Source organism: Ictidomys tridecemlineatus, chromosome 3, assembly GCF_052094955.1.
Source record: "Ictidomys tridecemlineatus isolate mIctTri1 chromosome 3, mIctTri1.hap1, whole genome shotgun sequence".
Classification (NCBI taxonomy): domain Eukaryota; kingdom Metazoa; phylum Chordata; class Mammalia; order Rodentia; family Sciuridae; genus Ictidomys; species Ictidomys tridecemlineatus.
The window spans coordinates 75,242,931-75,260,932 of NC_135479.1; the positions used below are offsets into that span (position 1 = coordinate 75,242,931).

General features: G+C 39.9%; 1 protein-coding gene across 10 annotated transcripts in view; it reads left to right on the top strand.

Annotated features, from left to right (window-relative positions):
- Positions 1 to 18,002, top strand: part of Dag1 (dystroglycan 1) — a 71,750-nt gene that overhangs the window by 19,759 nt on the left and 33,989 nt on the right. For 2 of the 10 annotated variants that reach the window (XM_078043182.1, XM_078043185.1), the window contains 2 exons: positions 9,709 to 9,833; positions 13,116 to 13,195. The exons of 7 other annotated variants lie outside the window; for them this stretch is intronic. The gene's annotated coding sequence lies outside the window, so the exon portion shown is untranslated. The remainder of the gene's footprint in view (positions 1 to 9,708; positions 9,834 to 13,115; positions 13,196 to 18,002) is intronic. One more of the 10 variants, XM_078043183.1, reaches the window with a different exon arrangement.

An 18,002-nucleotide genomic window follows, 5' to 3' on the forward strand; every position in this document is an offset into this window, starting at 1 on the left:
AGAAAAGGAACAGTTATGAAGTATATGATACGTTTTGAGAATGAAATAAAAATAGATGGGTGTAGTGACACATGCCTGTAATCTCAGCTACTCAGGAGGTTGAGGCAGGAGGATCACAAGTTCAAGGCAAGCCTGGGCTGTTTAGCAGGACCCTGCCTCAAAATAAAAAGGGCTAGGGGGCTGGGTTTATGGCTCAAGCGGTAGCGCACTCTCCTGGCATGTGTGGGGGGTGGCGGTGCTGGGTTCGATCCTCAGTACCACATAAAAATAAAAAATAAAGATGTTGTGTCCACCGAAAACTAAAAAATATTAAAAAATTCTCTCTCTCTCTCTCTCAAAAAAAAAAAAAAGGGGGCTAGGGATGTATCTCAGTGGTAGAGTGCCCTTGAGTTCAAATCCCAGTGCCAACATACACTAGACACAGATTTTTTTCTTTCTTAAAGTACTGGGAATACTTACTTTTTAAGTACTGTCCAAGCTCATCTTGAATTCCTAGGCTCAAGTGATCCTCCAGCCTCAGGCTATTGAGCAGTTGGGATTATAGGTACTGGTTACCATGCCTGGCTTTTAACTTTTTAATGGTTTTCTTTATTGTACAGAAATTTAAAATTTGAATCCAAACTTTTTTCTTTTTTCTTTTATGTTGTTGGGGCTATCCTGGGCTCTAATAGTCTTTTTGCCTCAGCCTCCTCACTAAGCCTGGCTCTTTTCTTTCTCTGATTGATTGATTTGTGATACCAGGGTTTGAACTTCGGGGTGCTCTACCACTAAGCTACATCCTCAATCCTTTTTATTTTTTTATTTTGAGACAGGGTCTTAGAGAGTTGCCCAGGCTGAGCTCAAACTTGCTATCCTCATGCCTCAGCCTCCTGAGGAACTTAATGTAGCTAGATTTACACGTTTGTGCCATCACACACCACTGTGAATTACTTTAATTAAGTTATAGGAAAGGACAGACAACTGATGGTATCATTGTGAGGCTGACTGGCAAATACTGCATTCTACTTGCCTGTGTCTTCCTTTAGCTCCAGCACCTCTCAACTTGGTGATGATCTGGTCTAGGGTTTTTTTGGTTTTGTTTTTCCCCCTCCAGGAGTGAAGGCTCTTGGGAAGGGAAAATTAAACTATTTTTAATCTAAAGCAAACAGCATGATGTAGTAATTTTAGGCTCCAGTGTGACATTTTCTTCCATTATAACTCAGGTTACTTTTATTTTACTTATTTATTTTTAAAACTTTGATGGGTAGATTTTTTTTTCTTTTTTTTTTAAAGAGAGAGTGAGAGAGAGAGAATTTTTAATATTTATTTTTTAGTTTTCGGTGGACACAACATCTTTGTGGTGCTGAGGATCGAACCTGGGCCTCACGCATGCCAGGCGAGCGTGCTACCGCTTGAGCCACATCCCCAGCCCTCAGGTTACTTTTAAAACAAACAAAATCCTTTTTTTGTATATTTTGTTTTTATAGTGCTTCCATAGGAAAATGCTTCCCCTCATAAACTTGAAGGGCTTAGGGTCATGGTAGGATATATGTGTTGAATAGTACTATTTAAAGGTTTGGTTCCTAAAACTCAGAATCCTAGTGGATAAGCATTGGGGTGTTCAGGTTAGTGGTAGGACACGGGTTATATAGGTAATCGTGGTATACAGAGCTCAACCGTAGACTTTGCTTTACAACTGTTGGTAAGTAGCCCTGTGCTTTGGGGGAGGTCCCAAGGTGGGTGTTGGACCTTGCCCCATTTCCCTCTTACTATTTTTGTTTCCATTTTATGTCTATATTTTTTATGACTTTTGGAGGGGTAACTTATATTTATATTTTTGTAACTTTTTGGGGTATAGCTTCAAATTTATAGGAAAGTTGAAATAATTCAACTAAGTATTCTTTACCTAGGTTCACCATTTGTTTACATTTTGCTTTGTCCTTCTGTCTTTCCTATCTGTAATTTTTTTTCCTGAACCATCTGTAAGTAATTGGCAGACATCATACCTCTCTACTACCAGCCACCAAGTACTGGGCGTTGAACCCAGGGCTTTATGTAAGCCTCTACCACTCAGCCTCAGCCTCAGCTCTCCTTTTATTCCTGAATATTCAGTTGTGTATTTCCTACGAATGAGAACATTATTTTATGTAACCATGGTGTAGCTCTCAAAATCAGGAGATTTAATGTTGGTATAACATTATAATCTATAGTCCACATACAGATTTCCTTATTTGTTTCAGCAACATTTCTGTAGCCCCATATGGATGCCTATCATAGAGCCAGGCACTGATTTGTTCTTATGATCAGCTCTCATTGAGGAGGAGAGGTGCCTTGCAGTTTTTTCCACTGTAAAGTGGATATTTTTTCCTTTTTAATTAAGTCACATAGGGGGAATACATGAGATTGTAAATTTCCTGAGACTCTACTTCAGCATCTAATGATGCTTCTAAGGCTATCATTCCTCCTATATTGGAATTAGTGTCATCTTAATCTAAGGAAGAGTTTTCTTATGTTCCACCTTAATTACTCATTGATTTGCTTAATGTATAACATTTGGTACAGTACTATACATTCCTGTCTGTATTCATTTTGATGCCTAGTGTCCCACGTTTGGTCAGTGGAACCCCTTGAGACTGGCTCTTGTGTTCTTTTGAGGGTTCTTATTATTATTTGAGTACTTCTTGACTTTTTATTTCTTCTTCTTCTTCTTCTTTTTTTTTTGATACTGGGGATTGAACTCAGGGTGCTTAACCACTGAGCTATATCCCCAACCCTTTTTTGTATTTAATTTAGAGACAGGGTCTGACTGAGTTGCTTAGTTCCTCGTCAAGTTTCGGAGGCTTGCTTTGAACTCTAAATACTCCTGCCTCAGCCTCCTGTGCAGCTGAGATTACAGGTATGTGCCACTGTGTCCAACTACTTTCTTATTTTCTGATGCAACAAGATTTCAGATTTATTGCCCCATCCTAGCATCTGCCCCGACTGAGGCTGGTCTCGAACTTGTGGGCTCAAGTGATACCTCCCAGGTACTTGGTTTCTTTTAGTTGGAGTGGCTTGTAGAAGTGTAGATATGGGTACATGGTAAATATTTTTATTTACTGAAAAATATTTTGTGGTTCTGAGGCTTTATTACTGAGCTATATCCCTGGCCCATTTTGTTTTTTATTTTAAGAAAGAGTCTTGCTAAAATGCCAAGTCTGGTCTGGAACTTGTGATTTTCCTGCTTTAGCCTCCTGGGTTGCTGGGATTACAGGTGTGTGCTACTACACCCGACTTATGATGAATCTGATTTTCTGTGGTTAGGGGTCTAGCTCAGTGATAGAGCCCTTGCCCAATGTGTGAGGCCCTGTGTTCTTTCTTCAGCACAGCAAAATAAAATAAAATAAAATAAAAAAATACTAATAAAAAACAGCAGTGATGTTGCAGTTGAATGAAGGAGTTTCTTGGGTATCTAGTTCTTGACTTTCATTTTCAGTGCAAAAAGGAACATGTGATAGATTGTATTTTTGGTGCTGGGGATTGAACCTACGGCTTTGTACATGATAAGTATATGCTATACCACAGAGTTATACCCTCAGTTCCAAAATGGACTTTCCAGGCAAAGTAAGAGCAAGCCCTGCTTGCTTCAGAAAAAAATTATTTCTGCCTAATTTATGGGAAATTTTTGGAATTACTGAGATGATTTCTAAAGAGGAAGGGTATATCTGAATGTTGACTTGAGGGATTCTAGCTTCAAATTATGGGCTGCCTGAGCATGGCTCTATGAAACAGTGCTGTTTGTCAAGGCTTTGAGACAATGGTTCAAGTGTCCCTTGAAGCTGTGGAGCAGGTGGTCTTTGAAATGATTTTTCTGTAGATGGATGCCAGTATCATGGGTACCTGTGTGCTCCCTATTCTGTTTTTTTTGGGGGGGTGTACCAGGGATTGAACTCAGAGGCACTTGACCATTGAGCCATTGAGCCACATCCCCAGCTCTCTTTTGTATTTTATTAGAGACAGGGTCTCACGGAGTTTCTAAGTACCTTACTTTTGCTGAGCCTGGCTTTGAACTCATCATCCTCCTGCCTCAGCTTCCTGAGCTGCTGGGATTACAGGCATGCGCCACCACACCCGGCCCTCTCTAAACTATTGTTAGATTATATGCACAAATAAAATCTGGCCCCTGTCCTGCACTATTTTGAGAATTTAATGAAGAAGGAAAGCTGTTAGATAATAGAGGGCCTTGTTGGGTACGATTCCTGAGGAAACAAGTATTAATGGGGCTGAAATCTGGAGGGAGAGAGGAATTAAGGGAAAAAATCCAAAAAAAATTTTTTTTTTCTTTTGGCAGAGCTGGGGTGGAACCCAATGTCTCCTGCATGGTAGGCAAGAGCTCTATTGCCGAACTGTACATCCTTAGCTCCCCAAAACTTTATTTAACAGATGCTTGTGAATACTTTATTTGTGTCAGCCAGTGAAGGTGGTACAAAGAGCTATGCACACCCTGAGTGTGCAGGAAGCAGTTTGATAAATGCTGTTTGTTGGGAATTAGGGGAATGATGAGTCTAAGGGCTCCAAGGTAGAGCTGTCTACAAGTTTTGGTCTAGAGGGGGCAGATGGTCTGCATGAAGAGGAAGACTGTATGTGTCCCGATGTCACAGGGAAGCCTGGAGTTGCTCTGAGAGCTCTCAGTTAACATTGAGTTGAACAGGTGGCTAGATGTCTTTGTCAAGTCCCACAGGGTCTTAAGTCCTGCAAATGGTTGAACTTGATTCATGGGTAGCAGTTGTGAGCTGCTTGGGACCATGGTATATCAATTCTGGCTTGGGCAAATTAATCTGGTGAACTGGGCTTCCACTTCTGGCTTAATCTCTTGGTGTGGATATCAGTTTCTTTATGCTGCTCGGCCTGGATCCAGGGTCATGTGCCAGCCTTATGGCACTACCACATCCAGAACATGATAGTCCTCATTTTGGCTGTTGAGTGCAGGGTAAACCATAGTCTTTGAAACAAGCAGTATTTCTGGAGAGCTTAGTCTGGGCAGCCACCAGTCTGAATGACTGATTTGTCACTCTCAGTTCACCTTGACAGGGGCCCTGTGAGGTTTGAAACAGCATTTCACTGATGAGAAACCTAGTTAGGCAGTAGCTGGGGGCCAACTTCAGGTGCTTGAGCTCATGCCACTGGATCAGGGTGAAGCCAGGGACTGCTGCAGCTGCTGCCATCCTGAGGAGGGCTGGGACCAGGAAACCAGGAGTGAGAACACCTCCTCTACAATTGATTCCATGTATACCACCACTGCCTCTGAGTAAGTGCTTAACTGTTGCCTTTGTTGGAAGATCTGGGAGAAATGTTCTGGAGCATTTGGAATTATGAGTGTTTTAATAAAGGAGTCCTTGCTCTGGTGAGGATTAGATAGTTATGTTGGGCCATAAGCAAGTCCTTGTGTTTCTACCGCTGCACCAGTTTTAATTCTTTCAGTGCCTGTTCAGTGTGTTGTCTGGACCCCTAAATATATGTGTTTAATTCCTGTTCTTTTTTTTTTTTTTTTTCAGTGCTATGGATTGAACCCAGGGCCTTGTCCATACTACTGCTGAGCTATATCCCTAATTCTTTATTTTTTTTATTTTTTTTATTGGTTGTTCACAACATTACAAAGCTCTTGACATATCATATTTCATACATTAGATTGAAGTGGGTTATGAACTCCCAATTTTACCCCAAATGCAGATTGCAGAATCATCCCTAATTCTTTTTTATTTTGAGACAGGATCCTGCAAAGTTTTTGAGGCAAGCCTTAATCTTGAAATCCTCTTGCTCAGTGTCCTGAGCCACTGGGGTTATAGGCATGTACTTCTATGCTTAGTTTATTTATTTTTACTTATTAGTTTTTGGTGATACTAGAGATTGAACTCAGACGTTCCACTATATAGCTGTATCCTCAGCCATCTGTGTTTATTTTGAGGCAGATTCTCACTAAGTTGCTCAGGATCTTGTTAATCTGCTGAGTTTGGCCTCTAACTTGTGATCGTTAACTTCCTCAACTTCCTGAGTTGCTAGGACTCTAGGCATGCACCACCATGCCTGGATCCCAGGAATAAACATTTTTTTAAATTTATTTTTTGAGATGGAGTCTTGCTAAGTTTACCCATGCTGGCCTTGAACTTGTAATCCTCCTGCATCATTATTCTGATCTTTGGGGATGGGGAGGTACCAAGGATTGAACTCGGGGGCACTTGATTCCTGAGCCTCATCCCCAGCCCTATTTTGTATTTTATTTAAAGACAGGGTCTCAACTGAGTTGCTTAGGCTGGCTTTGAACTCATGACCCTCCTATCTCAGCCTCCTGAGTGGCTGGGATTACAGGCATGCTCCACTGCACCTGGCCGGATTTTTTTTTTTTTTTATACAGGGGGATTGAATCCAGGGGTGCTTTACTACTGCGCTATATCTTTGTGTCTGTCTATATATATGTATGTTTATTTATCTATCTATCTATGTATCTATCTATTTTGAGATAGGGTCTCATTAAGTTGCTGAGGCTGGCCTCAAACTTGTGATCTTTCTGTCTCAGTCCTGATTTGCTGTGATTGTAGGTGTGTGCCACCCTGTTTGGCTATAATAAACTTTAAAAAAAAATTTTTTTTAAACATTTTTAGTTGTCAGTAGACCTTTATTTATTTATATGTGGTACTAAGAATTGAACCCAGTGTCTCACACATGCTAGGCAAGCGCTCTACTGTGTGACAACCCCAGCCCCAAGAATAAACTTTTTAAAAATTTTTATTTATTTTATTTTTAGTTGTAGATGGATACAACACCTCTATTTATTTATTTATTTTTTTATGGTGCTGAGGATGGAACCCAGTGTCTCATGCGTTCTAGGCGAGTGCTGTATTGCTGAACCACAACTCCAGCCCCTAGGATAAACTTTTTTAAATGCTCTGCCTGGGTAGTTTCAAATGTGTGGCTAGGATTTAGAGTCACTGCTCCAGAGGGTAGCAGAACTTGTGTCCTTCACTGAAGTAAGAATCTTAAGGTTTGGAGTGTGACTTAGTGGTAGAGTATTTCCATAGCATGAGTGAGGCCCTAGGTTCAATCTAGAGTGACCAGAGTCAGCCAGGAACCAGGAACCTGGGACAGTGCTAGTGGGAGTGGAGAAATACTGGTGAAAAGAGGAGCCTAGGCGGTAAGGGGAGGAATACAGGAACCAGTACTCACTCTGACAGGTCTTTGATCTATTTTTGAATTTAATTGTAAAAGTGGGTCTTGACATACATCACCATAGTGACAGTGTATTCGTCTCCCAGGGAAGGCCAAAGGAGAGCAGGTATCTGCCAAGATCCTCCCCATCTTCCTCCCAGTGCCCTTGAATGGACAGGCTGTCTAGGAAGTAGAGATCTTGCTCTTAGGCCTTGGCTTTCCCAGATTGGTGCTGACCTTACCTGCCTTCATCATGGCCAGCCCTTGCCATCCAGGACCCAGGTGAAATAGACCCTGTCTCAGGCTCAGGGAGCTTTCCACTTAGACTAGTAGGGAAAGTTTTTATTGAGAAATAGAACTTTATGTAATTTTTCATCAGACTTGATTGTCTAAGAGCAAACATTTTCATTTTATGGTGTTTTTCATTTGTGTAAAGATTGAAACAATAATGGAAAGGAGTTGCAGTTAAAGAGTGGATGAATTGGCTGTGGGCATGGTGGTGCATGCCTGTAATCCCAGGGGCTGAGGAGGATTTCAAATTTGAGGCCAGTCTCAGCAATTTTAGCAAGGCATTAAGCAACTTAGTAAGACCCTATCTCAAAATAAAAAAGGACTGGGGGTACTGAGGTTGTGGCCCAGTGGTAGAGCGCTTGCCTAGCACTTGTGAGACACTGGGTTCATTCCTCAGCACCACATAAAAATAAATAAAATAAAGGTATTGTGTCTATCTACAACCAAAAAAAAAAAAAAAAAAAAAAAAAAAGGGACTGGGGATATACTTCAGTGGTAAAGTATCTCTGGGTTCAATCCCCAGTTACTTCCCACCCTGGGGGGAAAAAAAACTACATTAAAAAATATGATTCTTATTGCATGTTTCTTTGTTAGACCAAAGTGCTTATGAAAAAAAGGAAAAGTAATTATTGTAGAAATAGTAGTTGTTTCTTTGATGTATTTATTCATTATCTTTCATCTAAAGAGTAAAACAGATATGAAGTATCATTAATTTGCCACTTGCCAAGTTATCTCTATTCATGCCGTTGATTATCGTTGTAGCTGGTATTATTTTATTCTGCATTTGCTTAGAAAAAAAGGCTCTGAGGGTAGACTTAGACTTAATGTAGGAAGTAATAAAAACAAACCTTGTTGGCAGAAAATTTTACTATTGCTGGTTATACTTGTACCCACTGCTCAGGAGGGCTGGGACCCTTGTTAGTCTTTGACTCCTTGACTGTTCTGTCCTCAGGACTGTAGCTTTCCTGTTGAGGCATATATGAAGTTCAAACATGTTCACTTGCCTTCAGAATGTTTTGGAAATGATTGAATGCCAGCTGTGTCCAGGCCTGCAATAAGTTCCATGCACCAATCATTTGCTGGCTTTGGAGCCCAGTTACTGTGCTTGGTGTTGTATCACCTAGCAGGACATGCGAAATAGGGAAGTAATCAGTACAGGTGCACTTTGAAGTACTGATGATGCCTGTGCAGATGAAGGCCTTGTTACTTCTCTGGCTTTATGGTCAGTGTCCAATTTAATACTTAAGGGCTGGTAGCATAGCTCTGTGGTAGAGTGCTTGCCTACCATGTGCAAGGACTTGTGTTTGATCCATAGCATTGGAAAAAATAATGTAACACTAATCAATCTATAAGAACAAAAGATACCTGAGATCTTTAAATGAATTGTAAGTAATATGAAAATTAGATTTGTAAACTTTTTAGCATCATAGGACACCCACCTCCCCAGCCCCAAACACACACACACACACACACACACACACACACACACACACACACACACACACCACAAGCTGCTACACTAGTCCTTAAGAGTGTGAGGAAGTAGAAACTCTGGGGTCAGGTGTGTGCTGGGAAACTTCCTGTTTCTTAGCTTTTCTTCATGTGTTCTTTCTGTAAGTCTAGAGTGACTTTTTTTGGGACATCTTTGTGGATTAGTTTATAGAGAGGGCTTGATTTAAAAACAAAACAAAACAAACAAAAAAACCAAAAACAGACTCTCCACAAATTCTACTGGCAACTTGGTGAATGTGCTATATTTTTAGTTCCTTGTTCCAAAGAAGTCTGGATTTTCGTCTAAGCATTTGCTGAAAATGGCAGGTAATTGTCTAAGGCTGGCGGAATACTGGAGGGCTACTCCCTCTCTTGGGAACAGAAGCATTTCAGAGGAGCCTGTGGCTCTCTATTTGCCCTTCCCCTTTACTTCTGAGGCAGATTAGTGGGGAAGATAATAACAGTTAGATCTGGGAGCAATGCTACAGAGGACTGCAGTTTTTGTAGCCATTTTCTGAGCCAATAAGAAATGTCTCAAGCCTACCATGTCCCATTGCCTTAGGATAAATAACTTGGCCCTGTTGGCCACTTCTCTATTTATTTCTACATCTTTTATTCCCCCACCCCACAAAAATATGTGGGGTGGGGGGGATAAGAGAAATAATAAAATAAAAAGGAATAAGTATACGGAGTGATAGAGGCCAAATCCTATTTTATTTTTTATTTTTATTTTTATTTTTTTAATTTTAAATATTTATTTTTTAGTTCTTGGCGGACACAACATCTTTGTTGGTATGTGGTGCTGAGGATCGAACCCGGGCTGCACGCATGCTAGGCGAGCGCGCTACCACTTGAGCCACATCCCCAGCCCCCAAATCCTATTTTATCAGGTAAATTCTACATCCTCTTATCAGGGAAGTTCTAAGCAGGTAGGGCAGTGACTTTCCCCCATGGTTCTGTGAGGAGTCAGCTTGTTTAGAGGACCATGTTGTTAAGAAATTTTCAGAGTCATCTTTAGCATGAGATAAATGGAAAGAAATTCTTGGTTAGGTTTATTCATAAGACCATAGAACTTAAGATTTAAGAATTACCAGATGGGGCCAGGGTTGTAGCTCAGTGGTAGAGTGCTTGCCCGGCACATGTGAGGCACCTGGTTTGATCCTCAGCACTACATAAAAATTAATAAATAAAGGTATTGTGTCCATTTACACCTAAAAATATTTTAAAAAATACATATGTCAAATGTGGATGATTTAAGGGGCTGGGGCTGTAGCTCAGTGGTAGAGCACTTGCCTAGCATGTGTGAGGCACTGGGTTCGATCCTCAGTACCACATAAAAATAAGTAAAATAAAGATATTGTGTTCATCTACATTTAAAAAAAATATTTTAAAAAATGTGGATGATTTAAAGAAAAATTAACCAGAAATGCAACAAGAAGACATAAAATCAATTTTCCATTTACAAAAAAGTTTCTTTAATTAGCTCCTTGTACACATATCAGTTTGCATAGAGACTGGGAGAAATTCTGCAGGGTGATTATGTGCTCACCTAAGAAGCTAATTGAAGATTTTGTGAGAAATGAAGATAAAGAATCTGAAGAATTAAGCTGTGGGCTGGTGGGGTACATCCATGCCTGATAGTTGCTCAGGTTGGAAATTCAAAAGACCCCAAGACCATAGGAAAAAGAAAACACCATCCATACATCAGTAGATTAGGGCCACCACTGAAAATTGCTTTGTAGCTGCAGCTGCAAAGTATTTGGGAACATGTAAATTATAGCGCACACTTTTGATAAAATAGATCTCTTGCATTATCATTCCGTTATTCCTTTTTGCCTTTAGTTTTTAATTCTTGGGTTCTTAAATACAACAGTTAATTTATAAATAATTACTACAGAGTGGAAGTTCACTTGTGTTAAGGGAATGATCAAATATGGCAAAAAGGGAAAGTGGAGACTCAAGTAGGAGGTGAGAACAAAGGTTTCTTCATGCTAACCTAGGTATAAATCCAGTGTGGCAGACAGCATTGTCCTGTGGTTGTCCTGTGGCTTTGAGGGAAGAGGAAAGCACTTGGGTGTTCTCAGTGTTATTTAGCCTAGAAGTGCCTAAGTGTACATACTTTTCTAGATATGTGCTGTGCCCCCTAATGAGCAGGTCAGTATCTTTTGCTGGGGAAGGCTAGCAGCATGGAGTTTGCAGGGCCTGACCAAGGAGTCTTGCCATCACCAGTTTACTGGGAAGTGGTGTTCTTAGGTAGCTCTAGGAAAACCTATTCTGAAGTCAGACAGCAGACATCCCAGTTTTGCTCACCGTTGGTCTGGCCCACCACTTTAATAACTGGTCATAGAGTTACCATAGCTTTACAGAACAGGGATTCTAGGAGTCTGCAAGATATCAAATGTTCCAGCATTTGAAAGTATACACCTAATACTACCAGAGTAGTTTGTTCAAGATTTGCAGCTGTGGCAAGATTGAAGCAGGTTGAAGGGCCAGTTAGAGCCATCTGAGGGAAAGAAGGAATTCTGCTAGCAGGAAATCCTGAGCCAAGGCAATGGTGCTCGTTTTGTCCTTTTTTTTTTTTTTTTTGTAGTTGTAGATGGACAGAATGCCTTTATTTTATTTGTTAATTTTTATATGGTGCTGAGGATCAAACCCAATGCCTCACATGTGCTAGGCAAGCGCTTTGCCACTGAGCTACAGCCCCAGCCCTGTTTTTTTAATTTTTAAAAGTTTTTTTTGCTGTACAGGGGTTTAACTCAGGGGCATATAACCACTAAGCCACATCTCCAGTCCTTTTTATTTTTCATTTTGAGATAGGGTCTTGCCAAACTGCTTAGAGCCTTGCTAAGTTGCTTAAACTGCTCTCAAACTTATGATCCTGCTGCCTCAGCCTCTTGAGTCACTGGGATCACAGGCTTGTGCTACCATGCCCAGCTCCCCAGTCATTCTTTATTTAGTTAGTTTTTGAGACAAGGTCTTGCTAAGTTGGGAGGCTGGCCTCAAACTTTCAGTCCTGCCTCAGCCTCCCTAATCACCTGGGATTTGCAGGCATGTGTCACTATGCATGGCTTGTCTTGTCCTTTTGTAAACAAGGTGTGTTGATCTAGTTTCTGGCAAGAAAGAAATGTTCTTAATGGTCAAACTTTTAAGAATATGGCCAAAAAAAGAATGTGACTGAAAGCAAGTCCCAGCTTTAAACACTGAAAGTTGGAAGTATTTGTTTTTGTTTTAATTTTTTTTGGGGGGGTAGTTATATATGGATAGCATGCCTTTACTTTATTTATTTTTCTGTAATGCTAAGAATTGAACTCAGTGCCTCACACATGCTAGGCAAGCACTCTACCACTGAGCCACAGCCCCAGCTCTGAAATATTTGTTTAAACACACCTTACAGTGAACTTGCAAAAACTTCCAGTCACCAGGGGCTGAAACAGTGTTGTTTAGCTCTTGAGGCATTGGGCTCTGGGTCCCACTCATACATTTTAAGACTGCTGGCAGGGTCAACCACTCAGTTAAATGGGAGCAGAGCAGAGCAGAGCAGAACAGGGAGCTGGGGGTGACTGAGGCCATGCTGACATCTCATCCTTCTGCTTTGGAGTTTGATTAGGTTAGGAAGGCCAGCCAGCACCAGCACCCAGCACCCAGCACACTTTTACCAAACTTAATTCATTAAAGCAGGATTAGCAGGCTGGGATGTAGCTCAGTGGCAAAGCGTCTGCCTTGCATTCGCAAAGCCCTGGGTTGGATCCCCAGTTCCAAAAAAGACAAAAAAAAAAAAAACCTTTGGCTGGGGATATAGCTCAGTGGGTAGAGTGCTTGCCTCACATGCACAAAGCCGTGGGTTCAATCCCCAGCACTGCAAAAAAAAAAAAAAAAAATTATAAAGCCAGATTAGCATACTAGTTTAGAGTTGTGGCACTGATATTTTTTCTTTTGTAGTGTAATAGAAAAAATAGAAAACTCAGCTTTTAACTTGAAAATATGAAATAAGGTGGTCATTGCCTTTATTCTTTTCTCTGTACTGTGCAGAAGTCTGCCAAATACCTGCTCTGTGCCAATAACCTGGTTGGGGAGAGAACAGCAGAGTAAATGCTGTCAAGACCTGGGCAGTGGGTCTTTCCTCCCTCTTTTCCTCTCAGGGCAGTGCTCATCATCACCTTTTACCGCAACAGATATTGATCATCCTGCCTCACAGTGTAGCCTCACTTTCTTTGTCTGAATTGGGGAGAAGGGGATAACGAGGTGGAGCTTGGTAAGTCAGAAAGCAAATTTTAATTTCCAATAAGTTACTTATTAGAAAATGCCTGTTTAAATTGTAATACATTCTGCTGTCATATATAAATAAAAAAATAATTAAAAAAAAAGAAAATGCCTGTTTATAATATATTAGTCTTAGGTACAGTTGTGGGTCACTTAATGGAGTTCATTCTGAGAAATGTGTTAAGAGTTTTGTTATGTGGAGGCTGGGGATGTGGCTCAAGCGGTAGCATGCTTGCCTGGTATGCGTGCAGCCTGGGTTCGATCCTCAGCACCACATACAAACAAAGATGTTGTGTCCTTCGAAAACTAAGAAATAAATATTAAAAATATTCTCTCTCTTTCTCTTTAAAAAAAAAAAGTTTTGTTATGTGAACATTATAAAGTGTACTTATGCGGGCTGGGGATGTGGCTCAAGTGGTAATGCGCTCGCCTGGCATGCTGCCGCCCGGGTTCGATCCTCAGCACCAAATTCAAATAAAGATGTTGTGTCCGCCGAAAACTAAAAAATAAATATTAAAAATTCTCTCTCCATCTTTCTCTCTCTCGCTCTCTCTTAAAAAAATAAATAAAGTGTACTTATGCAAAACTAGATGGTATAGCCTTGTACTTCTAGGTTATCTGATACAGCATATTGCTCCCAGACTACAGACTTGTGCAGCATATCACTGTATCAAATGCTATAGGCTATTGAAGCACATTTGTGTGTATTTAATCATATAAAAGATACAATAGAAATACCAAATGAAACATTAAAAGAGGAGCCAGGTTTGTTAGTGCATGCTTATAATCCCAGTGACTTGGGAAGCTGAGGCAGAGAATTGCAAGTTTTACGTCAGCCTCTGCAACTTAGACTTTAACTCAAAATTAAAAAAAAAAAAAAAAAAAAAAGAACCGAGGATGTAGCTCAGTGGTAGAACACCCTTAGGTTCAATCCTTAGTACTGAAATAAATAAATAAGTAGATAGATATATAAATAGGACATTACACTTCTTCAGACTTTGTAGCACTGTATGCTTAAGCTACCTTAAATTTATATAAAATTCTTCGCAATAACTTTCACTTACTATAACAATTTTACTTTATAAACTAAAATTTTATAAAACCTTTCACTCTTGTAATAACAAAACACATTGTACAGCTATATAAAAACATTTTACTTATATTCTCATTCTGTTTTTTATTTTTAAACTTGTTACTTTTTAAATTTTTTTTTCCCAAAAACACATTAATCTGTGCCCACAAAGACTTAGAAACATCACTGTCACTGTCTTTCACCCCTACATTTTGTCCCATGGGAGATCTTCAGGGGCAAAATAGTCATGAATCTTTCATCTTTTATTGTAGCAATGTCTTTTTCTGCAGTACCTTCTGTGCTTTGTTTTTTTTGTTTTTGTTTTGTTTTTTTGCTGTGCTAATGATCAAACCTAGGGCTTTGTACAAGCTAGACAGATTCTGTACCCAATCCATGGAATACCTTCTGAAGGACTTGTATAAGACTGTTTTGACAGTTAACTTTTTTTGTTTTGGCAGTCCTGGAAATTGAATTCAGCCTCACATAGTAGGCAAGTGCTCTATCACTGAAATACACCCTCAGCTTTGTGCTATACTTTCTTTTTTTTTTTTTAATTTTAATATTTATTTTTTAGTTTTTGGTGGACACAACATCTTTGTTTGTATGTGGTGCTGAGGATCGAACCCGGGCCGCACGCATGCAAGGCGATCGCGCTACCGCTTGAGCCACATCCCCAGCCCTGTGCTATACTTTCATGCAGCTGGCAGTGAGGCAGGTTTATTTACATCAGTATTACCATAAACACATGAGAAATGTATTGTGCTATGGCCAGGTGTTAGGAATCGGCTCCATGGCACTCTTGCAGGGCCACTATTAGACACTATCTTGAACATATTACGTGACTGACTGTATTTTGTTAGTTTATTACCATTTCTGTTTTGTGATTTAGTAATGTGTGTAAATTTTTTTTTTTTTCCTTAAGGTACTGGGGATTGAACCCAGGGATGCTTTACCACTAAGCTACGTACCCAGCTCTTCTTTTTACTTTTATTTTGAGACAGTGTCTTACTAAGTTGCCCAAGCTGGCCTCAAACTTCTGTGATCTTCCTGCTTGAGCTTCTTGAGTCATTGGGATTGCAGGCTTTTGCCACTACACCCAGCTAATATATGTAATTTTTAAAATATTTATTTTTTTTTTAGGTGTAGATGGACACAACACAATGCCTTTATTTTTATGTGGTGCTGAGGATCGAACCCAGATCCTGCCAGTGCTAGACGAGCGCTCTACCACTGAGCCACAATCCCAGCCCCTGTAATTCTTTTTTAATACTGGGGATTGAATCCAGGGGTTCTCTACCACTGAGCTACACCCCCAGTCCTTTCCATTTTTATTTTGAATTAAGGTCTCACTAGGTTGCTTAGGCTGGCTTTGTTTTTTTTTTTTTTAAGATGTTTTTATTTTTTTATTTTTTAAGAGAGAGAGAGAGAGAGAGAGAGAGAATATTTAATATTTTTTTTTTTTTTTTTCAGTTTTTGGCGGACACAACATCTTTGTTTGTATGTGGTGCTGAGGATCAAACCCGGGCCACACGAATGCCAGGCGAGCACGCAACTGCTTGAGCCACATCCCCAGCCCAACTGAGGCTGGCTTTGAACCTGCAACTTTTCTGCCTTAGCTTCCTGAGTTGCTGAGATTAGAGGCCTGCACCACCACTCCTGGCTAATGAACATAAATCTTTTATTTTTTATTTTTCATTTTTTTGTTGTTGTAGATGGACAGAATACCTTTATTTGTTTATTTTTATGTGGTGCTGAGGATCAAATCAGTGCCTCATGCATGCTAGACAAGCTCTCTACCACTGAGCCAAAGCCCCAGTCCCATGAATGTAAATCTTTTTTTTTTTTGTTGCCATGAATGTAAATCTTAATTGGGTATTTCTATGAAATTTGGAAAGACTGTGAATAGCAAATGAAGTCTCATACCTAGTACAGGGTAGGTAGTTAGTAAATGTGTGCTGAAGCATTAATTGTTGCACTGTCTTAAGATAATTGTAGTTTGCTTTAGTTGGGTTTTTGGATGCCACATAAGTGATAATGTATTTCCACTTGGATTCTGCTGAGGCAGGCAGGCCACCCACCCCTTATACTTGTTCCTCCATCTCTACCCTACCTCCCACTCTCACTGCTAAATATAAATGGATGGTTAGTCTGGGTCCTTGTCTTTTATCTCAGTTTAACCTTTTCTATTCTTAGTGACCTGCATGGGCACTTGAAATTAAAAGACTGGACTGTGTTATCATGGGGACATATTCCCAAAGTCTCCTGAAGTGTTTTTTCTAAAGTCTGATTGGTGCAATTCTGAGTAATCTACTATTTTATCTACCTTCCTTTCTTCCATGGTGCTGGGCATTGAACCCAGAGCCTTGCACATGCTAGGCAAGTGTTCTCCCACTGAGCCACCCCTCAATCCTAAGTAATTTTTTTTTTTTTTTGATATGGGGGATTGAACCCAGCAGTGCTTTACCACTAAGCTATATCTTCAGAATTTTTAAATTTTTTCTTTTGCTTAGGGCCTCACTGAATAGCTGAGACTTGCCTTGAACTTGATATCCTCCTGCCTCAGCCTCCTGTATTGCCTGGGTTGTAAGCATGCACCACCACACCCGGCTTGAGTAATGTTTTCTTTTCTTTTTTTATTATTTTTTAAAATTATTATTATTTTTATATTTTTATTATTTATTTTTTAGTTGAGTAATGTTTTCTAAAATATTTATTTACTTACTATAGCAAAGTATGCATAACATAAAATACTCCATCTTAACCATTTAAAAACAATTTTGTGTGTGTATGTGTGTTTTGGTGCTTGGAATTGATCTCAGGGCTTTGTACATGCTAATAAACATGCTCTTTGTAGCATTGAGCTACATCCTTATTCTAAAACAAAATTTTAATTGTAAAGAAAAGTGGGTAGAGCTAGGCGTGGTGACACAAGCAAGTGGCTCAGGAGGCTGAGGCAGGAGGATTTCAAGTTCAAAACCAGCCTCAACAATGGCCAGAGGCTAAGCAACTCAGTGAGACCATCTCTAAGTAAAATACAAAATAGGGTTGGGAATGTGGCTCAGTGGTTGAGTACCTCTGAGTTTAATCCCTGGTACCCCACCCCCAAAATAGGAGGATTTATGTATGGAGAATGTGATTGATCAAATTATGTGCATGTGCAGATATGGCACAATGAATCTCATTATGTAAAATTAAATGCAGCAATATTAAAAAAAAAAAACCTCAAAAAGTTACCATTTGGGGTGCTGGGGTTGTGGCTTGGGGGAAGAGCGCTTGCTTTGCATGTGTGAGGCCCTGGGTTCGCTCCTTAGCACCATAAATAAATAAACAAACAAACAAATAAAAATGTATTGTGTCCAACTACAACTAAAAAATAGATATTAAAACAAAAATTACTACCTGGGTTCTGGGGATATAGCTCAGTTGATAGAGTGCTTACCTTGCATGCGTAAGGCACTGGGGCTGGGTTCCTTCCCCAACACCACATACACACACACACACACACACCAAAAAAAAAAAAAAAAAAAATCTGAATAGTTTTTAAATGTACCATTCAATAGTGAGTAATGTTTAACTTCAGCATATGGCCTTGCATGCAACAAGGCCCGGAGTTCAATCCCTGCCACCAAAAAAGAAAAAAACAAAAAAACTATAGTCCAGTGGAGAACAGCTGTTTAGTCCTGGATTTTGAACTGTATCTTCCTTCTCTTTCTCAAGAACAATGTTT